At 39.9% G+C, this 23,700-nt stretch overlaps 1 long non-coding RNA gene across 1 annotated transcript; it reads right to left on the bottom strand.

The window, feature by feature from the left end:
• Positions 1 to 7,463: 7,463 nt before the first annotated feature.
• On the bottom strand, positions 7,464 to 19,559 carry LOC111771122 (uncharacterized). The gene is made up of 4 exons (XR_002804788.2): positions 19,468 to 19,559; positions 12,132 to 12,315; positions 10,063 to 10,216; positions 7,464 to 7,668 (listed from the first exon to the last, which is right to left on the bottom strand). It is a non-coding gene; the product is annotated as an uncharacterized lncRNA (long non-coding RNA).
• Between the last annotated feature and the right edge of the window lie 4,141 nt (positions 19,560 to 23,700).

The raw sequence follows: 23,700 nt of genomic DNA, 5'->3' as shown, positions 1-23,700 counted from the left end.
CCAAAGCTAAAGGATGATCATCTACTTAGCCCTGTAACAGGTTATTTCTCTACTCCCTCAGTTTTATCAGCAGTAATTATAGCATTGTCAGTTATTTCCCCAAATCCATTCTTCCTTTTTCCTTCTATTATAAAGCCTCTGATTTTTAGCTAAGCAGATGGCCACTCAACCAGACTACATTTCCCAAATTTCCTTGCAGCTAGTTTAGTTCATGTAACTAAGTTCTGCCTCATGGGATGTGAGAGGAAATGATTGGTATGGCTTCTGTGTCATGACAGTAAAGGAAAGAAGCATTCTCTCCACTTCACCTTCTTCCCTCCCTGCTGACTAGAAGGCAGACACAATGGTGGGAGTTGAAGCAGCTATTTTAGACCATGAGACAGAAACCACAAATTGGAAAGGAAGAGCAACGATGTAGAAGGAGTGTGGGTCCTGGATGAAGTGGAGACTTCAGCCCTGGTCTGCTTACCTTTAGACCAGTACTTGTAAAATGAATGAACTTCTTTTTTAAGCCATTGTTATTTTGGACTTAGCTGCAGAGCCAAACCTGCATTCTAACTAATGTGGCCATAGGCATTTCAACTACACTACACAGCTTCTTGCCAGGTATCCTCAACCCTGGGTTCTATTGAAGATTTCTCATGAAAAAAGAAACCCTGATTCATGTACCTCCCACTCGAGCTTTTTGAAATTCATTCACTTTGTTAGCTCCTCATTAGGAACAGAAGTGAGAAGAAATGACAGGGTTGCTGGCCACTTCTGCCACAACGGCAGGAAGGGAAGCCCCAGTGTTGCGTGAAGAGACATAGCAAGTTGTGACGAGCATGGAAAGGTCAGGCCTTAGTTTTACATGCGTCTTGAAAAATGGTATGAGGCCTTTCCATAGTACTTCAATAATATTGTCACGCTGGTTTTCCTCCTGAGGTTCATGCTACGCTACCTAAACAGAACCAGTAAAAGAAAACAGCTGCGTTGCAGTTCATGCTGCTCACTTTGGTTATTGACAAAATTGTAGCTGAGGTTATTTTTTATTAATCATATTGAGCAAATGTTCCAAAAGTAAGTCTCTCTTTTCCAAATTAAACACAATCTCTATTCATAAATTAACATTAAGAGAGTCGAATGCAATGTAGTTATGAAGATCTGCCTTTCTTTTCTCCGCTCACAGTTGACCGTTCCCCCAGGCATGAGATAAAAGGGGAGGAAAACAAGTGGCTTTGCTAAGCATTTAGGTATGTGCAGAAACTGTTACGGGCCTGATGCGATGGGACTGCAATCACATCCACGTCCAAATGAAACCCGCCGACTGTGATAAATTACTGCTCACGTTAGAGCCTCCACTTGACCCACAGTGCTTCATAATGGGTGTTTCCTGTGCCTAAATCTTTACTTTCTTTGGAGTAAAAAGAAAAACATGGGTTCTTTTCCCATCTGTGGTTCATGTTCTCTAGTTAGGGGAGAAAAAAAAGAAACTCTATTTTTGTGTTGTTGCAAGAATGTAAAAGTTTACTGCTTCCGGGAAGTAGGATCAAGTCATTAGAAATTATAAGCTCTAAAATTATTCTCAGTTTTCATCATCCACCCAAAATACTAGAAAAAAATTAAGTATAGTTGAAGTTGTCAAGAAAAAAGACAAACATATGACATATCACAGAGTCATCTTCTTGAACCGTATCAATTTCCTTCCATAGGTATTAGAAATCCAAGAGATTTGATAACTTCTTCCCTCTGTTCTGATACTTATCAGGACAAGTATCTCTTAATAGCATCAAGATGACCAGCTAAGAGCTCAGCCGCCAAAAATGATTGCTTTAAAGTCCTTGTAATATCAGCCTAAGGCAGCCTAAGAGATGAGCAAGGAGATTAATCACAGACCTTTGAACACGGGTAAGCAAACTGCAGCCAAATGGATAATGTTTCACGAAGAACGTGTAATCTTTGGATGCTGGGGTTTCTTGTACCACATACATTCCATAATGGCTATAAATTCCATTACCACTAAATATCCGCTGAGCTCTAAGCCAAGAGGAGGAATGAAATCCTGTCTATACAATGTCAAAACAATTGATTCCATTTGTTTCAACAAGTATTTAAGAGCACTTTCAATATGCCAGGCAGTAGGGTAGGTGATAAGGATGCAGCAGTGAATAAGATACAGCCCTAAAGTCTACATGCGTACGGTCTTAGGATTACAGCTCCTGAAACAGATCATCTTACTGCGGAAAGAGCACAGCAGTCAGCACACAGACAGGCAGGAAAAGCGCTTAGGTTCAAATTCTAATTCCGTCATGTACTTAGATATTCCTGAAATCCCCAAAGCCTCAATTTCCTTATCTGTGAGATAGGGATAATAACTGTACCTGCCTTAAAGGGCTGTTGTGAGGAATAAATGAGAAAATATATTTAAGTGACTTAGAATGAACCCTGGTTAGAGTAAATATTCAATAACTGAGCTATGATGATACTTTTTTTTTTTTGAGAAAGACTAGCCCTGAGCTAACATCTGCCAATCCTCCTCTTTTTGCTGAGGAAGACTGGCCCTGAGCTAACATCCATGCCCATCTTCCTCTACTTTATATGTGGGATGCCTACCACAGCATGGTTTGCCAAGCAGTGCCATGTCCCCACCCAGGATCCGAACCAACAAACCCCAGGCAGCTGAAGCAGAACATGCGCACTTAACCGCTGCGCCACCAGGCCAGCCCCATCTATGATGATTTTTACAAATTGCACAGAGTACTTTGGAAACAAGAAAGTGAGAAACTTTACCACACAAGAATGTTGTAGGAACACTTCCTGGGAAGAAGATGCCCACAAAGAAGAGGGAGGTTTCTGGCAGTGGAAATAATAAAAGGCATGGGAATATGAAACCGCATGGCAAGTACCTCTTGGTATTTCCAAAATGCAAATTCAGAGGAAGTTCCTCAAAAGTTCAATCTGACCATTTGCTGTTGTATATATTGAAATCTGGATGAAAGACTTAGCATTTACCTGGATATTCTAGCACCAAGGAGACAGCAGGACTAGGGGCAAGTCCAGATGGCACAGACCCCACAAGCAATGGGAATCCAGTGAAGCATTTTATGCAAGTTGCATGACATTTATTGCCTCCTTAAAAGATCACACTTCCTCTGTGAGGACAGTCGATTGGAGTGGAGGAAGAGCAGAAGCAGAGGCTCCACTCAGAAGACTATTGTGGAGGTTTAGGCAAGAGAAGAACTTAAACTAAGGGCAGAGACTATAGAACCAGAACGAAGAAGGTCAATTCAAATAATATTTTAGATGTACAATCCTTCAGACTTGATGGTCGATTAGCTGTGTGAAGTAAGGGAGAAGGAGGTATTGAAAATGAATCCCAGGTTTTATCTTTGAGAAATTGAGGGTATAGCCCATTTATTTAAGCAAAACCCTGAATGAAGAATAGATTTCAAAGGGCAGATCATGAGTTCAGTTTTGAACAGTATAATTTGAGCTGCCTATAGGGTATCCAAATAGAGATGTCGAGTGAGCATTTGGGCATTTATGTGACACTCTCAGGAGAGAAGTCTGGGATAGAGTCTTAAACATACACCTGATATGAGGTCCTTGAAATGAAATGAAATTTCCCAGGGAAACAAGAGAAGAGGGTCCCAGGATGCAGCCATAAGGAACGTTTAAAGATTATGGAGAGAAGGAGAAATCTCCAAAGGAAAATGAGAAGTAGCCAAAGGTGAGAAGAAAATCAGGGAATTTTAGTTTCATAGATGCCAAGGAAAAGCATGTTTATCAAGAAAGAGTCGATAAATTGTACCAAATACTAAGGAGAGTTCAAATAATGTGGGAACTGAACATTGTTCTTTGAAGTCTTTAGGTCCTTGGTGGTTTAGACAAGAGCCAATCAATGACATGGTATGAGTGGCAGTAGATAGTGCTGAAGTAAGGAGTCCATGGGAGAGGAAGAAGTCTGGCTGTGAAGTAGAGAAGCCTACTGGGGCAACAGCTGGAAGGTCTTAGAGGACTCTGGAAGGACGTGGGTGTTTCTTTTTTTAAGATAGAAGAGACTAGAGTATGTTCAAACGCCTGAGAGCCATGAGTGGGTGGTAAATGTTGGAATCCCGTGCACAGCCTTCTCAACTTTCAGTACATAGCTCAACTATCCCTGCTTCTGAGCAACATTTCCTGACACTCCAGCTAAGCTAGGTGATGTTTCCATAGAAAAACATCTGCAGACCTCTACAAAACCACTTATCTTGCTGTAATTATTGGTTTACTTGTTGTTTCACTCACTAAAATAGAATGCACTTAAGTGAGGATTAATTATCTATTACCATGCCAGCCATGTTCAATTCGCTACTCAAACCAGGTCTAGCTCGTGAGTAAAATCAGTTTCATTTATTTCTTAAATACAAATTTCTAATTCTATTTTTTTAAAAGTCTGACCAGAGGGAAAGACTATGGGCTTTTTAAAAGGTCTAGGTAAAGAGATTTCAACCTAGATTTAACTTAACTTATTAAAATATGTTAGAACACAAAAGACTATACAAACTAAAGGATGTCCTCTCTAACTTTCTTGTAAGTACCATATTTTATGCATTTTTGTATCCTCCCTTGAATCCAGCAATGCATTGAACATAAACTAAGGGGTTCAATAAATATTTATTGATCAATCTTTCTTTTATCTGCATGAAATTTTGTATACACAAAGCAAAAACATTGCCACTGAATATTGTGGTAAAACAAATTTCTCTTCGGTGTTAGTTGAACAGCTCGTGTCACCCATCAACTTGACAAAAGAATGTTCACACAAAACAGCAGGTAAATGAATCACGGGGAAAAAGCCCATCCATTTGCCACATAAAATAGATGTATTGGTCTCCCTGCAAGATGCAATCTTGTTTAGTTCTCGGGTGATTAAATTGCTGGCTTAAGTTCTAATTGTTTAAATTTGTTGGTGTTAGAAACTGATAATAAAGTTAATCTGCTCTCAGGAACATCTCTGGATGGGCAGAGAAGCTGTATAACAACATAGAAACAAGACCTTTTCTAGTAAAAAAATTTATAAGGCAACCCATCTATTGTTCTAGCTGATGAATCGGTACAGGGCATTTTCCTTCTATGCAAAGTACAGTCATTTTATTTTGTTGCTGCTGCTCTTACTGCCTCACGCACAGATCTACTGAGAGAGCTAAAAAGTCAGAAAAACAGCCAGAACTCCAGTGTTCTGACATTCAATCTCTCTTGACTCAAGAAACAGCAAAGGATGCTATTTCCTTTCCCAGAAATGTGTCACTAAATGTACGTTTCTCTGGCAGGGGTCACTGATTTATCTACATCTGTGTTTTCAGAAGTAAAATATTTTCTTCTTGTGGAAGAAAAATAATTTAATAAGGCAGTTGTTAAGCTATGAACTCAGGACAATGCTTAGTTAAAAACATGGGCCCTATCATTAGGAGAATGATGCTTTCAGGCCTGGGGCAGAGGAAAACCCTTCTCTCAGTCATTTTGACACAGCTAGGGACCCAAAGAACATTGCGAATTGCACCCTTATTTCAAGCTATGAACAAAGATGCTGTGCTGGACTAGGGCATTTCAAGTCTATGTGGCTGCTGGGAAAGATGGCTACAAAATCACATGCGTCCAGCTTTCCTTCCAGGACCCCACTGAAGTGACCAATGGATACTCAAAGTGGAAATGTTGTCTTAGCACTGGACACTGGAAGAGAGCGCCATCGCTCCATACCAGAAATTTTAAAAAGATGGAAAGCTCCTGCGGGATTCAAAATAGTAGGCACTAGTAAGAGGATACTTCAATCACCCTTATTAACTAGAGCGAACATCCAGAGACAAGGGCAGAAAATACGGCCATGGGCAGATTTCTTCTTCCCTGCCTTTGCAGACTAACAGCACAGGACCCCCCAGCCATCACTGGAAGACTCCATGGTTTGCTCCTAGCACAGGTAGAACAGAAGCAGGCATGGAAGTAGGCAGAGGAATACGGGAGACAATCCACAATATGGCGTGGAGACATAGCTCTGTGCTGTGATGCCCCAAAGCACCAGCTCCTTCTCTGATCCTCTCATAGTGGCAATTTACTGGGATATTTTTGTTGATTTTGTTGTTTGCTTCTTCCCTACTTCCTTCTGTCTAGACTCAAAGGACCTCTTTGAAACATTTGGGGAGAACAGGAAGCATACCAATTTCTAACAGAACCCACTCAACTCCTACAAAGATTGGCAAGCCATAGGCAACCTTCTGGAAGTAAAAGAAAACTGAAAAAGCATGAGATCTAAAAATTGGGGGAGTATAAATGAAGGGAAGCACTTGGAAAAATTATACTTACTCACTGACTCAATCGGTATTTTTTGAGCACTTACCACTTGCCAGGCATTGTGCTGGGTTAAAATGAACAAAGAAAGTAGCCCTGATACCTTCCTTCTCTTGAGGAGGAAGCTGGCTGCCTCGGATATGACCAGAATCAAATAAACCTTTAGAAAACACCTATTCCATGTATCGGCAAGATTCAGGGACCACTGTGTTGGTAAGGCAGGAAGAGAGACAAATCCAAGATTAAGAATTCATTGAAAATGAAAACAAAACCACTAAGTTAAAGCCACAACGGAGGCAGTTGAAAACAGAAAATCAAATCACTATGAGATAAATTTAAGAAATTCACCCAGAACTCCTGTGAAAGCCCTAAAAAATTTAATCTATGAGAGAAAAAAGGGGAGAGATCCCGGTGCTTCAATCTATGATTAACAGGAATCCCAAAAGGAAAGAAATCAAAAATCAAAGCAATGACAGAAAAAAATTCACTGACCTAAGAAAGGCCTGACTTCTTTGTGAAATTGACAAGCTATTTCAAACATTTCTATGAAAATTCTAAGGACCTAAAAAAGGCACAGAAATGTTGAAAAATAACAAACCTGGAGGATGAACGCTATCAGATTACAAGACTTCCTATGAAGATACAGTATTCAAGACAATATGGTATTGGTGTAAGGATAGACAAATAACACAGTAGGACAGAATTAAGAGTCCAGAATGGACTCACCTGTATATGTTCAAAAGACTTTTGACAAAGGCAAAGAGTGAATTCCATCGAGGAAAGGAAAGTCTTTTCAACAAATAGAGCAGAAATAACTGGCTATTCATATGGAGAAAATGAGTCTAGATCCATATGCACCATATCATACAAAAATACTAATTCGAATAGATTACAGGTCCAAATTTATAAGCTAAAATTATACGGCTTCTACATGAAAACATAGAAGAATTTTTTTTTATTTCTTATTCTTTTTTTATTGTGGTAACAGTGATTTATAAGATTATATAAATTTCAGGTAGACATCGTTATATATTTCAATTTCTGTGTAGATTACAACATGTCCACCACTCAAAGACTAATTACAATCCATCACCACACACATGTGCCTCATCCCCGCTTTCCCCCTCTTCCCTCCCCCCATCCCCTCTGGTAACCACCAATCCAATCTCTGTTTCTGTGTGTTTGTTTGTTGTTGTTTTTATCTTCTACTATGAGTGAGACCACGTGGTATTTGACTTTCTCCCTCTGACTTATTTCACTGGGCATAATGCCTTCAAGGTTCATCCACATTGTCACAAATGGCTGGATTTCATCATTTCTTATGGCTGAGTGGTATTCCACAAGTATATTTGAGGTAAGCATTAACTATAAAAGAAAAAATTGAAAAATTAGTCTCTATCAAAATGTAAAACTACTGCTCATCAAAAGAGCCCATTAAGTAAATGAAGAGGCAAATCACAGACTGGGAGAAAATATTCACAATACGAATATATAGCGAGGTATGTGTATCCAGAATATATAAGAAACTCCTACCATTCAAAATAAAAACACAACAATATAATAAAAAGGGGCAAAAGACTTAGACACCTCACAAATAAGAGACACAAAGGGCAATAAAAAAAGAGAAATTTGTGTAAGACCATTAGACATTAAGGAAACACAAAATAAAACCAAACAGGTACATACTACATACTAGAATGGCTAAAACAGAGTAGTGACAACACCAAATGTCACTGAGCATGTGGAGCAACCAGAATTCTCTTATGTTTCTGATGGGGGTATAAAATGGTACAACTGTTTTAGAAAATAGTTTGCCAGTTTCTTACAATATTAAAAATATACCTTCTCCATTGCCCCTGTATTTTTCCAAGAGAAATAAAAATGTATGTCCATAAAAGACTTGTATAAGAATGTTGATAGAAGTTTGGTTCATATTTGCCCCAAACTGGTAACAATCCAAAATGTTTACCAACAAATTTTTGTATTTCACTATATGTAAATTATACATCAATAAAATAAAATTAAAAGTTATAAAAGTAAGAAAAGCCTGAGCCTGAAAATTCAGTGTGCTTCATGTCCTAAGAAAACTTAATCCACAAAATCATGGTTAGTATAATTTTCAAATTAGAAAAATAAAAAGGAGTCAGATGGCCCAAAATGGAATAAAATCGAGTTGCATACAGTTTTCTTTCAGTAACACTCAATCATAGAACACTATGTAACAGCATCTTTATCATTATAAATTAAAAGGTATCCAAGCCAGAATTCAGTATCCAGCAAAGTTGTCATTAATCTGTGAAGGCAAAAAAATTGACAATCTCAGATATGGAAAGACTCAGAAAGCATACCAGCCACCCAAATATCCTTCCAGAAAACATCTACTTTAAGCCAGTGCAAAAGTGAGGTGAGAACAAGAGATCAAGGATTAACTATGAGAAAATTGTCATAGGAAATAATTAGCTGACATTAAAACTAGAAATACAGTGACACATCTGTCAGTAATTGTTTTAGACACTCACACAAAGCTGATCACCAAAGACAGTGTTTTAAAGTAGAAGGGATAATTTGCATTGAAAAGGAAAGACAGACAGTAAGAGTCTAACTTAAATTAATAAAGACTCAGAAGGACGAAATAAAAGCACCAATCGCCATATTTCCATAGAGGTAAAGTGGTTACAATTTGAAGGTAACCAACAGTTGAACTAAAAACAGTCCACACATCTTCCAAATCACAGATAGGAATCTAAATCATTGTAGAAAATAAACTGTACGACAAAAAATCAGATTTTTTTTTTTAAAAAGGCAAGAAACGACACATACACCTATGAAGAAAATAGGACAAAAAAGGTAAATGACTTCCAGCCCCGTACTGAAGAGATTCTGCGGAGGTTTGGGTGGTTGGTATATACGGGAAGCGTGAGAGGCAGCTCTTACCAAACAGGAGAAACAGAACAGCACACTAATGTCCTTCTTATCACCCCCATGTAATGAAAGAGGCCCTTCCACCACAGAGTGTGGCCTTTCACATTCCTTCCAAGGCTGACCCTTGAAAGCTGTGAATCGACTCTTCAGCCTCAGTTTGAATACCTTTTCCCTGCCTTTACTTCCCTCAAGCGCTCAACTTGTATCTCACTCCCAGAGGACCTTGCCTTCTCTTGGTTATACTGTGGCATAGAGGAAAGAGAATGGGGTTCTGGGATCCAAGGAAATCAGAATTTCAGTCCAAGCCGTATCACTTCCTAGCTTGCCCTAACAGGTATGTCTTCTTTCTGAGTCCAGTTTCCTCTTGCATAAAATTAAGGTATTACATATTCAAAAAAGTATCATGAAAATTAAATGAGTGATACCCCAGTATCATGCCTCAGATATGGCGGTTAATGTATTAACTGAAAATGTTTTGAAAGATAACCATTTCCTCAGACATTTGCTTTTCAACTAAAGGGTTGTGATGTATATCAGGAAGTGTGTTAAGAGATTTCATATGAATTATATTATTTAGTTTAATTACTCAAAAAGGGATGAATTTCTAAAGGTGGGTGAGTCCTAAAATGGGCCAGTTTATGACATTCCTGTGTCCATTTGATAAGGAAGAAGATACAAAGAACCTAGAAACAAGAATTTCGGTTTCAGTTCCTTGGGAACTTGCATTTTCGTAAAGTCATGAAACATAGAATTTCGGCCTTGAGAGTTGTCCAAAGAGCGTAATTATTAAACATGAAAGCAAACCCAGAAGAATGAGTATCTGTGGGTGGAACTCACCTGCTTCTAAGGAAATAAATGTCGTGGACACTTTCTTCCTTTCTTGCCTCCACTATAACTTCCCTACCAATCTTTAGCAGAATGATCCAGCTTTGGAACAATCTAGTGAGTGGGTTTTTTCAAGTGTTTTGTTCATACAGCTCGAGAGAGGAGACTGTAAAGAAAAATACTGCCGTTAGAAATGAAGTGGATTGTCTAAAGGATCTTGACAAGAAGCCACAATATCCCCACACTAACTGGACTTCGAGAAGCTCCTTTCCTTGAATTTACGCCCTTGTGTTAACACTTAAAGTTAGACAGTATTTAGAAAAAGATTCAACACTCCATCGTCCCAATCCCCAAAAGTTATTTAAATAGGGCTCAATGAGCGTGCACGAGGCAGAGCTGAAACGTCCCTTTGATCACAGTGACAGCTCTCTTCACTTCCATGCTTTTCAAAATACATTTGAGCTCTTGCCACTTCCAACATTTGTGATCCGTTGGAAATCTCTCAATCTTACTGTTTTTAGTTTGCTCCTATGTAAAAAAGGAATTACAGTACCTGTACTACTCCCTTCACTGGATTATTTGGGAGGAACATAAAGGATGTGAATGAGAGCACTCGATGGTCTGTAACATGCTGTAGCAAATTGCAAAAATGTCCACATTTTTTTCCTTCTCTGTATTCATTACTCTTTGCTATGCGAATTTGCAGCTCCTCCCATCAAGAAGCAACATTTCCCCACCCCCAGAATCTGGGCTGACCTTGTGGCTTGCTCTGACCAACAGAATGTGTCAGAAATAACATTCGAATGTTTCTGACACAGGCCTCAATAGACCCTGCGTGTGTCTAAGCCCTCTCTTGGGAACCACAAGGGGACCCGTGGAGCAGGGCAGAGCCATCCCAGCCAGGGTCACCCTGGACTAGTTGGGGGTTGGGGGTAGCACGGCCACAGTCCCCACAACCCAGGCCAGCTGAGAGTAGCTGAGCCCAGATCTCAGAGCCACCCAGTAAACTCTGACTCATGAGCTTCATGTGGACTACCAAGCTGATGACAGGACAACTCTAGTAGTTTTCGTATGCTTTTTTTAAAATTGTGGTTTCAATCTCCAAAGGGTTACGTATGAGTCTGTAGAGATTGAGACAGAAAACAACTCATGGGACAGAATCTGAGCTGATTCATTCAATTATAGACCTTAGAAGTCTTCTTGTCAAGCCTCCCACGTAATTTTCCCCAGCCACATCTCCCTGCCCTTAAGAAATTGTTGATAATTCAATTACCTTCTCTGGGGATGAGTGCTTTCCCGCAAAACACCTGAACTCTTCACGTAGCAGGAGCAGGGGTTCTGTATAAAGATTTAACTTATGTTTTTTCCCCTGCTTAGTAATGAAGTTTCAGAAATTCCTTGTAATTACAGGGAAACACATAAGATATTCCCCCAACAAGAGGAGAGTAAATAAGTCTTTGTGTGATTTCTAATGTCTGTACTTTCTCTGATAAATAGATCAATTGTTAGAGAAGAGAAATAGGATGAGCATCACTTAGGACTAAGGGTGTTCAGGAATGGCATGGTGGTGTCCAGGGAGGAAGATACGAAAGGTGAAAAGGGGTGGTGCCCTGGGTCTAAGAAGCAGCAGACAACCTGAGCCCTGTTCTGGCTCCCATCTAGGGAATGAGAGGTGTCCAGGCCACGAACAATGAGAAGGACTGCCGTGAAAAAGATGATACTGCAGTGACCCCAGCTGAGGCCAGCCCAGAAGACCCATCCTTGCACCTCATTTAGAAAGGTGAGTCACCCTGTCAGGCTTCTACTCTGTCCATCACTCTGATTGTCTGGTCACTATCCTCCAACACACCCCATCATCATCTTTCAGCACTGGAGAATACGCTGCTCCCCAGCAACACTCCTGGACACCAAAGAGGGAGGAAAGGAGGTGTACATCAGAGCTGCTGCTCCACCTGGTAGACGGTGAGAGAGTCCAGGACCTTGGGGCCAGACTCAGGACACTGGTGTACTCCAAACCAAGGGAAGAGAGGAGTGAAAACCATGATTATACTCTAACACATGGAACTGGAGAGTACCCCCACCTCCAGCGCCATAAGGTCCTCCAGGCCATTCTGGGCAACGCTGAATCCTATGACGAACACAACTTGCACACAGTCTGGTCTCCCCACCACATATTCAATCCTTCCAGATGACAGACTTTAAAATACTTGATAGCAGCTATCATGCCCCTTCTGTCTTCTTTCCTCTGGGCTGTTTCCCTTGATCCTTCAATTAGAAAATAAGTATGCCTTCAATTAGAAATTAGAAAATGAAACCATTCGAACAAAATTCCCAGCAGCCTCACTGAAGCAGGGAACTCCATCTGTAACCATCAGTGTAAACATTAGATATGGAAATCCCTTTGATACTGTCTACCAGACAGCCATCCACACAGTAGGCCCTGTTAAATAAAGTCATCAGCATTGGAGTGATGAGAATTGCACAAATTAAAAAGCTGCACCCAAGTGAAAAAAGGATTGCTTTGTTTTGCAAGTAAACTGTCCAGCATTGTTCATAATGGTTTTCTAGGTACTGGTCTCATTGTCCATGAAATTGTAAGCTCTTTGAGGGAAGAGTCAGCATTTCCTATCACTTCCCAATGACCATCCTGCCCAGACGTGGGCACACAGTTTGCACTTAGGATCTCCTTAACAAGATGTTTGTGGATTGAATGTGTGGTGGGTCTTCACTGCATCATCTTTAAAGCCAAAAGATAGAGGTGTCTACCAAAGCCTGCACTGGGGTACACAATCTGTGCTAAGAAACTGGCATGCTGAACATGGAACTGCGAGATGGAAGAAATTTACTTTCTGCAGAACATCTCAACTCACAGACTTCCACACAGCCCTAATGAAACCACACCCCTTATTTGATTGACACTGGGATTATACATCTGAAAATGTGAATGAACTTTAATTGAAGACAGTCTTAGAATCTTCCAAAAGGATCTATATGATCAAAGGGATAACAGTTTTAGAGAAGTCTGACATGGCTTAATGCAAGAGCAAATGAGGAAGAAACAGTTTGAATAAGTTCAAATGTAGTTACCGATCACGAAACTAACAACCATTTGTATCTTTATTAATTCAATAGATATTTATTTAATCCCTGCTGTGTGCCAAGGCACTAACCTGAAACCTTGAATAAGATTAAGCAACTATTGCTAATTATTGCTAGTTATAATCAGTCAACTATTGGTGTAATAATTCTGCATAAGAAAAATAAACTCAAAATCTTAGTTACATACAATGGCAAATACATATTTGTCTTGCTCACAGGTCTGCAGATTGCTAGGGGGTCAGCAGAGTTCTGCTGGGTTTGAATCCAGGCCATGTTGAATTCTGGTTTAAGCCAAGTGTTTCCATTCTGGGGCCAGAAGCTACTCATAGTATGATCTTTACACAGAAGGCTGCAAGAGGGCAAGTGGAAACACACCATGTCTCTCAAGGCCTATTCTGGAAATGGTTACATTGACCACTTTCCATTGGCCAAAGAAAGGCCTATGGTCAAGCCCAACATCAAGGCTACCTACTCCAGTGGGAAGAGTTAAAGGCTCTCATTGGAAAAGACATGGATATATATTTCTCATACAGGGAGGAAGCGAAGAATTAGGAAAAACAATCCAACCTAACATAAAGGCATGCCTGTGCTCATGAGCTCAAGTGAGGGGGCAAAAAAAATAAACAAATAATTCTTAAGTTCAGTGGGAACTCACTAAATAATTTTTTCATGGAGTTTCATGTACTGGATATATTTTAAGATCATATTTGCCGCTGTTGGGAGAACAAGGGGCAAGAGTGGAAGCATTCTTACATTCTTGTAAGACCAGTCAGGAAGCTATAACAATTGTCTGAGTGAGAGATAACGGAGGCTGGGCTACGATGATGACAGAGGTGATCAAGAGTGTGCCCAGAGTTAAGGTATATTTTAGCAGACTGGGTCATTATTAGATGCTGTAGGTGGGGAAGAGGCATGTTTGAAGAATGCCACATCAGTGTCTGGCTTGAATAATAAAGGAAAATGATGCAAAATGGGAAAACATGAAGGGGAGAGTGTCAATGTCCATGGTTAATGCCTCCAATTCATTTCTTCAAAATGATTCATCTAAGCCAGTAGTCATAACCAGCTCCACCCCCCGTGAGTCCGTGGGAAATGTGAGGTGGAGAAGTTTAGGGTTTTCCTGGTGACTGAGCTCAGGATCCCAGGATGATAAACATACTGAGATGCATGGGACAGTCTCACAAAACAAAGATTTGAATTGTCTACCTAAAGCATCAATACACTCCTGCTGAGAAATCCTGGCCTGGGCCTATTGGGGTAATCCATTTGGCTCACCAGTGATTGTGTTAGGAATAGACCTGTGACTCCATTCTGACCAGGGAGACATGAGAAGAAGTATGTCTGTTCACTCTGTTGCACTAACCAACAGACTTCCCTCATTTGATCCATTTTAAAGACACACAGAGGTTAGACATCAGGATGTCAGCTTACTGTCCCTTCTCATCTATTTTAGTAATCGTTAAAATAAAATGAAGCCTTGGTCAATAGCTGTATTAAGCAAGAAGTGTAAATTTGTGTACAAGGGTACATAGGGCTACGCTCTTCTAAACTCTAGAAATCATGAATCTAAAATACTCTTCCACACAGCACTATATTTAAAGGCTTTGTATTGACACCTAGTAGATAACATTAATGTAAAAAAGCAAGATTGGTGTAGCCAACTGCAGAGAAAATAGGAAGCCGACTCTCCTGACAGCAATGAATTAGACAAATAGCCTTTACGTCATTCAACCAAGGCAAGAAACGCGGTAGAAGAGAACTGTCGATCAGCAGCTCAGGTGGTCCCGCAAAGACAGTGAGCGTGATGGTCAGCCTTAACAGGGGTGAAAAAGGAGATCATCGCTCCATTTGTCTTCAAAAATTTCTTTTTCTCTCTTGAACATATAATATTCTAGTGCCTTTACTGCACAAATATATTGGACTCCTTTTTATCCTCACTCAAGAATGTGCTTAAAGAGGGTGTGCTATTAGAGGCAGACAGGCAGCAATAAGTAGTAATAGGGAGAATGCTCTTTTAGTCATTCAAAATGTTGAAGAAACTATGACTATGCTTTAAGATTATGTTGACTTGGGCAATGTTTTTCAGCTACGAAGGAATGTATCTAAAATAGTGGAGTACATTTAAAGGTTTTCAGATGTAATTATACCTTGGAGCGGTTATACAAAGAAAAGTCTCAACTTCCATATATGGGGAGAGATACCTTTTAGAAAGATATTTGGGAAATACACTTCAGGTGCTGCATTGTGTACAGTGCAGCTAGGACGTGACGCAGCTCATGAGTATAACGTTATCCCGAATCGGCTTCACCACTGCGTATTCCCCCTATGCCCTCCCTCAAAGAGACCATAGAAGGCCCAATAAAGCGTCAGTCAATAGGATAAGACAAATTAGCACTGGCAAAATGCCTGCTTGTCATCATCTCAGAAGCAAATTTAAAGCTTCAGGATACTTACTTTCTTCACATTTTGATAAATTCCTTTCAGATCATATTTTCTACCACTTTTGGCCACGTCTAATGTTGTCTTTAAGCTTCAAGAATAGAATTTGAATTCTGTTATTGCAAATTGATTAATCTTTTCCACACTTACTGGAAGAATATAAGCATCTACTCTGAGTATAAGCAAAGTATATATTATTCTATATCACTGATGTAATCTAGAATATAGGAATGGAGTCCACTATTATAACTTTATTCTGGAACCAACAGCTATACAGCAGGTATAGATATATGCATTCAAATTAAAAATCTGTCCTACGAATTCTTTGGTTTAGAAATTTCTAAATGTGAATTTGAGTGATTGAATAATATCTAATATGTAAGAGAGAATTTAAAAATTCTTAGGGAGTAGGTTCAAAACTAAGGCTCTATAATTATAAGAAGATAGAGAACAAACCTGTAAGTGTTTAATTCTTTGACTGGATTAAAAAATATGTGATAGAAGTCAAATACTTAACAGTTTTCGACCTTATTTAAAAAATAAGATATGGTGAAACATTTTAACTTATTCAAAGAATTCCCGGTGTTGGCTACTTAAAACTTTTTTCTCTTCATATTCATTCATTCATTCAACATTTATGGAATGCCTACCAGAGGCTAGGACCTGAGAGAAGTTTCAAAAATACTAATTGAATGGCATTTCCATAATCATAAAATATGTATATACATATATATTATACTATTCTTATATTCTTATGCCTATTCATAAAAAAATAAAACCTGTATTGATCTAATTAGCCAGCTGGGGCAATGAGCAAGATAATAGTGTCTGGCTTAGCACTCTCCCTACCTAGGAGAGAAAGCTTTGGAGCTGCCATCTCCCTGGGGCGGACGCTGTCACACACGCCTTTCTGGGATGGATTAGGAAAGCCAGAGCAGCTGGGACCCATTTTGAAATATAAAACTGGCATGAAAAGCTTTACATGAATCACTAAAACTCTAATTTCAGATACACTGGAAGAGCCTAAGAAAGGGATGCGTTAGTCTCGGTGTTAAACCAAAGAGAATTGATTAGATCACAAAATGAGCAGGTTTAACTTCTGATTCAGTAAGCCTAGGAAAATGACAAAGATCTGGACCCTATCGATCAGCCCTCTTGCCTATCGTGGTCAGAGGGTGGTAAGATTTAAAAGTTATAAAAGAAATGTTACAGCCTGCACTAAAATAATCAAGACCATGATTTGTGTTAAAATCTTTCACTTTCCAAAATTTTAGACAACTTTTGGTATATTCCATTCTTGAAATTTAAAAGATCAGCTGCTTTTTGCTGAGGCAAGGTAGTATTGGCCACTTTCTGTTCCTTTATCATCTTCTACTGGGAGCGCCCCTTCATTGGTTAAGTGTATTTTCTCTTTAACATCTTCACGAACAGGAAGAGTCTAATGTCGACTTACAACACATTCTTAAGTTCTATTCTTAGATATAAGAGTATATTGGGCCATTGTTTAAATCTGAATTACAGTCAAATGAGAATGTAAGAGTCCTAGGAGTTTAGAGGGGGTCAAATTAAAGTGAAAACAAAAAGACAATCCTATTTTATTTTTCATCTCTCTATAAAGAATATCAGACGATGATAGTGATGATTAAGTTTCCAGACATGTGAAAGCATGGCACCTATGAAACTGCACTTTGATATTTATGAAGTATCAATTTCTAAAACAAAGAGAGAAATCCAGCAATTATCACAAGCACTTTCTACCACTACATTGCAGAAGTGTACAGAATTAGTAAAAATAGAGAGAAACAGTAGATGACTTAATAGTTGACACCCAGAAATGTTTGCTCATCAATCCTTTGCTGATTCTAGTCAAACATAGCCTTTTACTGAGCCTGGCTCTAGATTTCACATACAGGAATGCCACAGAGCTACAGCCACCATCCAAAGGTCACAACTTCAGCTTCTGAATAAAAGCCATTTCTGAATTCCACACACTCCACTTTCTTAGAGAAATTACTATTCCAGTGTTATTCTCTGATGGCAGTTACATGTAATTCCTGTATTCTCTAAATTTTTTTCATCTAAGAAACCAAAGAAGCATTCTCACTCAGGAAGGAAATGGAATTATTGGTGTTGGAGGTTCTGGAAAGCCTACTCTCTCATCCTTTCTCCCGTGTGTTCTGATGAATTTGAAAAACAGATAAAAGAGACTAAATGGGCTTCATTGAGCGGATTTAGCCCTCTCTGGTATTGGCTACATTAGAGCAAACGTAAAGCTCCCTGATACTCACCCTACTCTTTCCCCCAATTTAGACCTTGGGGACTACCTTGGGGAAGGTTGAAGCTACAGAGCTCTCTTACCCAAATACCTGTGTGGAGCGTCAGAGACTATAATACCTCCTGTGGAATGCCAGAGAGAAGAAATGCCTGATGATGTCACCCACTGATTACCACAAGCCAATGACTGACTTCCTGACCCCGTCTCACCAATCAATATGTCATTCTCCTTCATATGGAAAGAAATCAGTGAGGGGTGGAGAGAAAATCAGGACATTTTCCCTTCGATATTGCCTTCCTTTCAGGGTTTAGAGCACAGGTCCTGTCAGGAAAATCAAAGAAAAGATGACTAAGTGTTCCTCCCGAAACTAATTTTGTGAAAATTTATTATAACCTTTTCATCTTATGTTCTTAAAACAAGTAACTCTATTGTTTTGCCACATTACTTTCCTGAATTAATAGATAACACAAGATTGTTTGGCCAGTGAAAGTCACTAACAATTATGACAATAACATCAGCCATCTGTTCTATTGACTCGAGAGAAAGTCATCATAGGATGTCCAAATTTTATCAAGTAATCACCTCACATGTGCATTTGAAAATTTGTCTGGTGAGAATCTTTGTTTAGTGGCAGCTGAGATGATCCTAGGGGATACTGGCCCACATAGCAATGCTGGAGGAAGCTCTCTTAGAAGATTCTTTCTGACATGCATGCACCCACCACGTGCCAGGCAGTCTTCAAAGCACTGGGATGACAGGCAGGGCCCTGTTCTCGAAGACTTCCATTCTGGAAGGCGGTTATAGTCAATAAGCAAAAGAAATCCCGCGCAAGATCATTTTCTGTGGTGATGGGCAGAATGAAAACACTAGAGCCGCTCAATGGAATAATTGGTAGAGATCACCAGCTGGAGACAGGAGAAGGGAGGACTGTGGATTAAGTGGTCAAGAAAGGCTCTCTGAGAAGAAACCATTTGGGCTGAGACCTAAATTAGAAGGATCCAGCCAGACTTGGAGGGAAATGTGTTAAATGTCATAAGACTAAAAATGCCTAAAAATGAACAGCTACAGTTTCAGGTTTATAGAATCCAGCCTATTTTATTCCAAGAAAATTACTCTGTAAGATGTTACCACACAGCTAAACAGCTTACTCCTTTGTAAATAACACATGGTAAACCAGTGGGAAGTGGCATATGACTCATGATGAACCCCGCAGTGTTGATCCATGATGAGGGATGAATGAACATATACCCGGTGCCTACTAAATGCCAGGCATGGATAATGGAGGTTTTATATTCTGCTCACTTGGAACAAATACATCCATTGTTCATTCAGTGAATTTGTATCAAGTTCTCCTATGTGCCAGGCACTGTACTTGGCATTAGGTTCAATTATGAACCTGACACAGTACTCCCTGCAGGGCGCTTATGCTCGGTTGAGGGAAGTTGACAATTAAACAAGCGCTTGTGACGTAGATTGATCAGTGTCATTGAAAGAATAAACCCGAGGTGCTGCAGGTGCGCACAGAGCTGCTCTGAGGCTACTTGGGGAAGGGGGGTCAAGAAAAGCTTCCTAGAGGAAGTGACACTAAACAAGATTTTACTCACACACAGGAAACAGCCAGGACATGTGCCTGGAAGTGGCCTGGAGAAGAAAGAGGTTTAGGGAATCAGCAGTTCTTCGCCATATGTGGAGCCCTGGAAGGGAAGAAAAATTGTCAAGAGTTAGACTGCAGCTCAGCAGCAGCACACCACACAGAGCCCTGGATGCTGAGCTAAGGAATTTGGACTTTCCGCCGAGGCAACAGGGAACCACTAGAGAGCTTTAAGTTGGGGAATGACATGACAGATTCGTGAGTCTTAAAAAGTCGCTGCAGCTTCACTGTGGAGATTCCAAGGTGGGGAGGGAGAAAAGCAGGTTGAACACAAAGTGAACATAATCCATTCAAGTAGTATGCTATGAAAACTTGCAAGCCTCCGTTGTGCGGGATTTCCACCCAAATCTCACGGCACATTGCTTTAAATGAGCTTAAACCTTACTCATAAACTTCACTCACATTTTTAACACTCAGGTCGTGAATTTAATCACATAAGTTTGCATTGTATTACTTCACGTATTCTGAAATGGGAGTTTTTCCCTGAGTCAGCATGGCCATACTGCTGAGCTCAGGAAAACATGTCAATCCTTATGCCCCTCAAAACTGCCATTAACATGCATGGCATTAGATTTTTCTAGGTGATGTGAAATGAAATCATGACTCTGCAATGTATTCTAATCAGCTACTCTATTAACTGTTTTCAAATGGTAATCAGCTGAGCTCCAAATGAACAGCTACATACTCAGCTTGCCCCACGAATTCTATGAATGCATTTACCATTGCACGTTATAATTACATTACTTTTTCAGAAGTCCTTTACAGCAATTGAACAAATGAAGAAAAATTCTAGGATTCTTGTGTGACAGTGCAATTAAATAATATGAACTGCAAGACCCCACTTCATATTCTAAAATTTAGTTATGATGTATTTTCTGAGAAATGGTATTTTTGGAACAAAAATAGACATTGTTCAGGTTAAGGCTTTATAACTTTAAATTATGAACCACCAAGCAAAATCACCAGATAATGCATTATGTTCTGTTATATGCCGAATTAAATACATCTCTAACAAAGAGAAATCCTCTCTCTTTTAATAGGGAGGCAGGTGGAAATTTCTGCAGCAGAAAGACCGCTTGGGAAAAGGTAATTAATACATTTACAACACTTCTGTGTGCCAGGCCCTGCCTGAAGGACTGTATGTATCTTGACCTATGTCATGTATTTCATCTGAAAACTTGATAAACGAACCCATCTTCCTCTAGTCAGAATCCTTCATTTTAGGTTGTTAGGTAGTTATGAAAGGGACTACAGTGGTATTTCAATTATCCATTGCTGCCTAACACACCACCCCAAAACCTGCTTAAAATGACAACCACCATCAATTCTCTCTCATGATTCTGTGAGTTGACCAGGCAGTTCTGCCTCTGCAGTGATGGCTGGGGCGCTGGGGTAGCTGCAAGGCCTCCCATGGCCGCGTTCACATGGCAGGGAGTTAGTGTTGGCTGATAGCTGGGAGCTCAGTTGGGAGTGTTGGCCAGAGGCCAGATTCTTCTCTCCAGAGACATCTCTACATGGTTGCTTAGACTTCCTCACAGCATAGCCATTGGGATTCAAGAAGGAGCATTCTAACAGTGAGCATTCCAAGAGTATAAACCCACCAGGTAAACACTTATTAAGGTAGGAACCCCTGCTCTAATCCCCGAAATGTGTGAATATGCTATCTCACATGGCAACAGAGACTGTGCAGATGCGATTAAGGTGAAATGGGAAGATTAGCCTGGATTATCAAAAGAGGCCTAATGTAATCACAGGAGTCCTTATAAGAGGGAGGCAGGAGTAAGAGAGCTTTGAAGATGTTATACTGATGGCTCTGAAATTGGAGGAAGGGGCCACGAGCCAAGGAATGCAGGCAGCCTCCAGAAGCTGGTCAAGGCCAAGGGAAGAGCTTCTCCCTTAGAGCCTCCACAAGGAACGTGGTTATGCTGACGTCTTGATTCTAGCCCAGGGAGTCTTAATATAAGACTATATTAACTATAAGATAATGTTTGTTTTGTTTTAAGCCAGTAAATCTATATAATTTGTTAAAACAACAATAGGGACTAATGCATTTATCAAGCTTCTGTTTTTATCCCATTTGTTAATATCCCATAGCTAAAGCCCAGAGTCATTGGACTAAATTTATGGAGGCATGGTTCATCATAATAGTCTCCCACCAAGGCAACAATCCAACGCAAGTAACATTTCCTTCAAAATAGTTCCTCTGATTTAGTTTTCTGTTGCTGCTGTAACAAATTACCGCAAACTTACTGACTTGACACAAATTCGTTATCTCAGTTTCTGTGGGGCGTGAGTCTGACAGGGGTTTTACCAGGCTAAAATCAAGGTACTGGCAGGGCTGCATTCCTTAGCCGAGGCTCTGGGGAAGAATCCAGCTTCAAGCCCACTCATGCTGTTGGCTGAATTCAGCTCCTTGGGGTTGTGAGACTGAGGTCCCTGTTTCCCTGAAGGCTGTCCACCAGGGGCCAGCCTTAACTGTGAAGCCTTCTCTCCAGGCCTCACAGTGACCCCTTGGATTTCAGAACCACCAACAGTGCATTGAATCCATCTCACACATGGAATTCTCTGACCTTTCCTTCTGCTGCATTTGGAGAAAGTTCTCTGGTTTAAGGAATCGCATGACTAGATTGGGCCTACCCATCTTACTCTCCCTATTTTAAAGTCTACCATCTCAACGACTCCTGCAAGGCTCCTTTTGCCATGTAACATAACATTACCAACACTCCAGGGATTAGGGCATGGAGCTCTCCAGTGGCCATTATTCCGCCCATCACAGTCCACAACCAGAATCTTCGTGCCAAGGAGAGGTTAGAAGTGCGGCACCAATCTACTCTGCGCCTGCCTAGGAATAAACCCTCAAAGGTGCAGTTAGCAAGATAAACTCATCATCATTCTGCTGTTCACTGGTTCCAACAGCATCTCCAGGAGACAATTTCTTTGAGATGTTACTCCTCCAAAATTGGTCACAGTTGGCTATTTCATAACCAGCTCTGCTCCATCGTAAAGCGCAAGGCTTCTCAAAAGAGCAACAATGCTATTTTTTGCAATAACCACATAAACTGCCTTCCTTGACAATGAAAGAGAACAACTCAAAAATTAATTAATTCAAAATGATCTGATGATATCATATGGTGGACTGTGTGCCTACAGTCGTGGCTGCATCTTCACAGCCCTCTTTTCTCTTCAAAGATTTTGGACATTTTGTGTAGTATTCTGGATCTACTAGTGGTGTCTTCATTGCTAAATGCAATGTAATTAGAGCATTTGGGGTGAACGTAATTATCCTATGTCATAAACATGAGAAGTGTCTCTTACTTATAGATACATAGACACTAAGAAGTAGGTAGAGGCAACAACTATACTTTTTTAAAAATCCCAATGCCTTACTGATTCACTTCAAAATATTAATTTCTTAAATATTGTATTGGACACTAAAGGACAATCTTGAGAAAACAAAGCCATGAGAATTGAGTTAAGGAATGTTGAGATAGCCAAAGTTACTGAGGAGAATTTTGTCCAACATTTTTATTAATAATTATTCAGCTAGAAGAGAAATATATGAATGAGCTGGTAGAAGAAAGGGGCCCTTGACGCTCACTCAAAACTTCTTCTCCATGATGCAAATTTAAATTCTGTTCCCCCAGGGGAAATTTCAGAGAGCCGCCCCTACCACCACCAACAAAGAAGATGCTTGGGGAATATTAGAACCACGTGGGAAGAGTAAGTCTGGAAGCTCTTGGTCCAGCTTCATACAGTGAGGTGGAAGGGAGCCTCCTTCTGGTCAATTAAAAAGCAGAGAATCTTGTTTTTCACTGAAAGTTCTTCTTCGCCTATTTTACAGCTGAAATTGCAACTAGTTTCTCTTATTGAAAAAGATTCTGCAGTATTCATACAAGAAGAGCAAAGAAAACAATCAACTGAACGACTCCGAGGAAATGTGCCAAACATACACACACTTCAGGATCAAGGCAATTCTGCACCATTTCAATAACCGGGTAATCATTTTACACAACAAACTCCAAAGAAAACATAGCCTACACATTAAATATGTTCTCAAATTATGGGTAGATTTAGGACAAGTCTTATAAGCTAAAGAACTTGAAAGTCAATTTTTAAAATGATCTTTTCTTAAAATAAAATATTTGTTAATTTTATGTAGTCTAGATGTAGACTTCTAACATTTTTT

This window comes from Equus caballus, chromosome 28 (genome assembly GCF_041296265.1).
Source record: "Equus caballus isolate H_3958 breed thoroughbred chromosome 28, TB-T2T, whole genome shotgun sequence".
Taxonomy (NCBI): Eukaryota; Metazoa; Chordata; class Mammalia; order Perissodactyla; family Equidae; genus Equus; species Equus caballus.
This window is presented reverse-complemented; position numbering and strand designations above follow the sequence as displayed.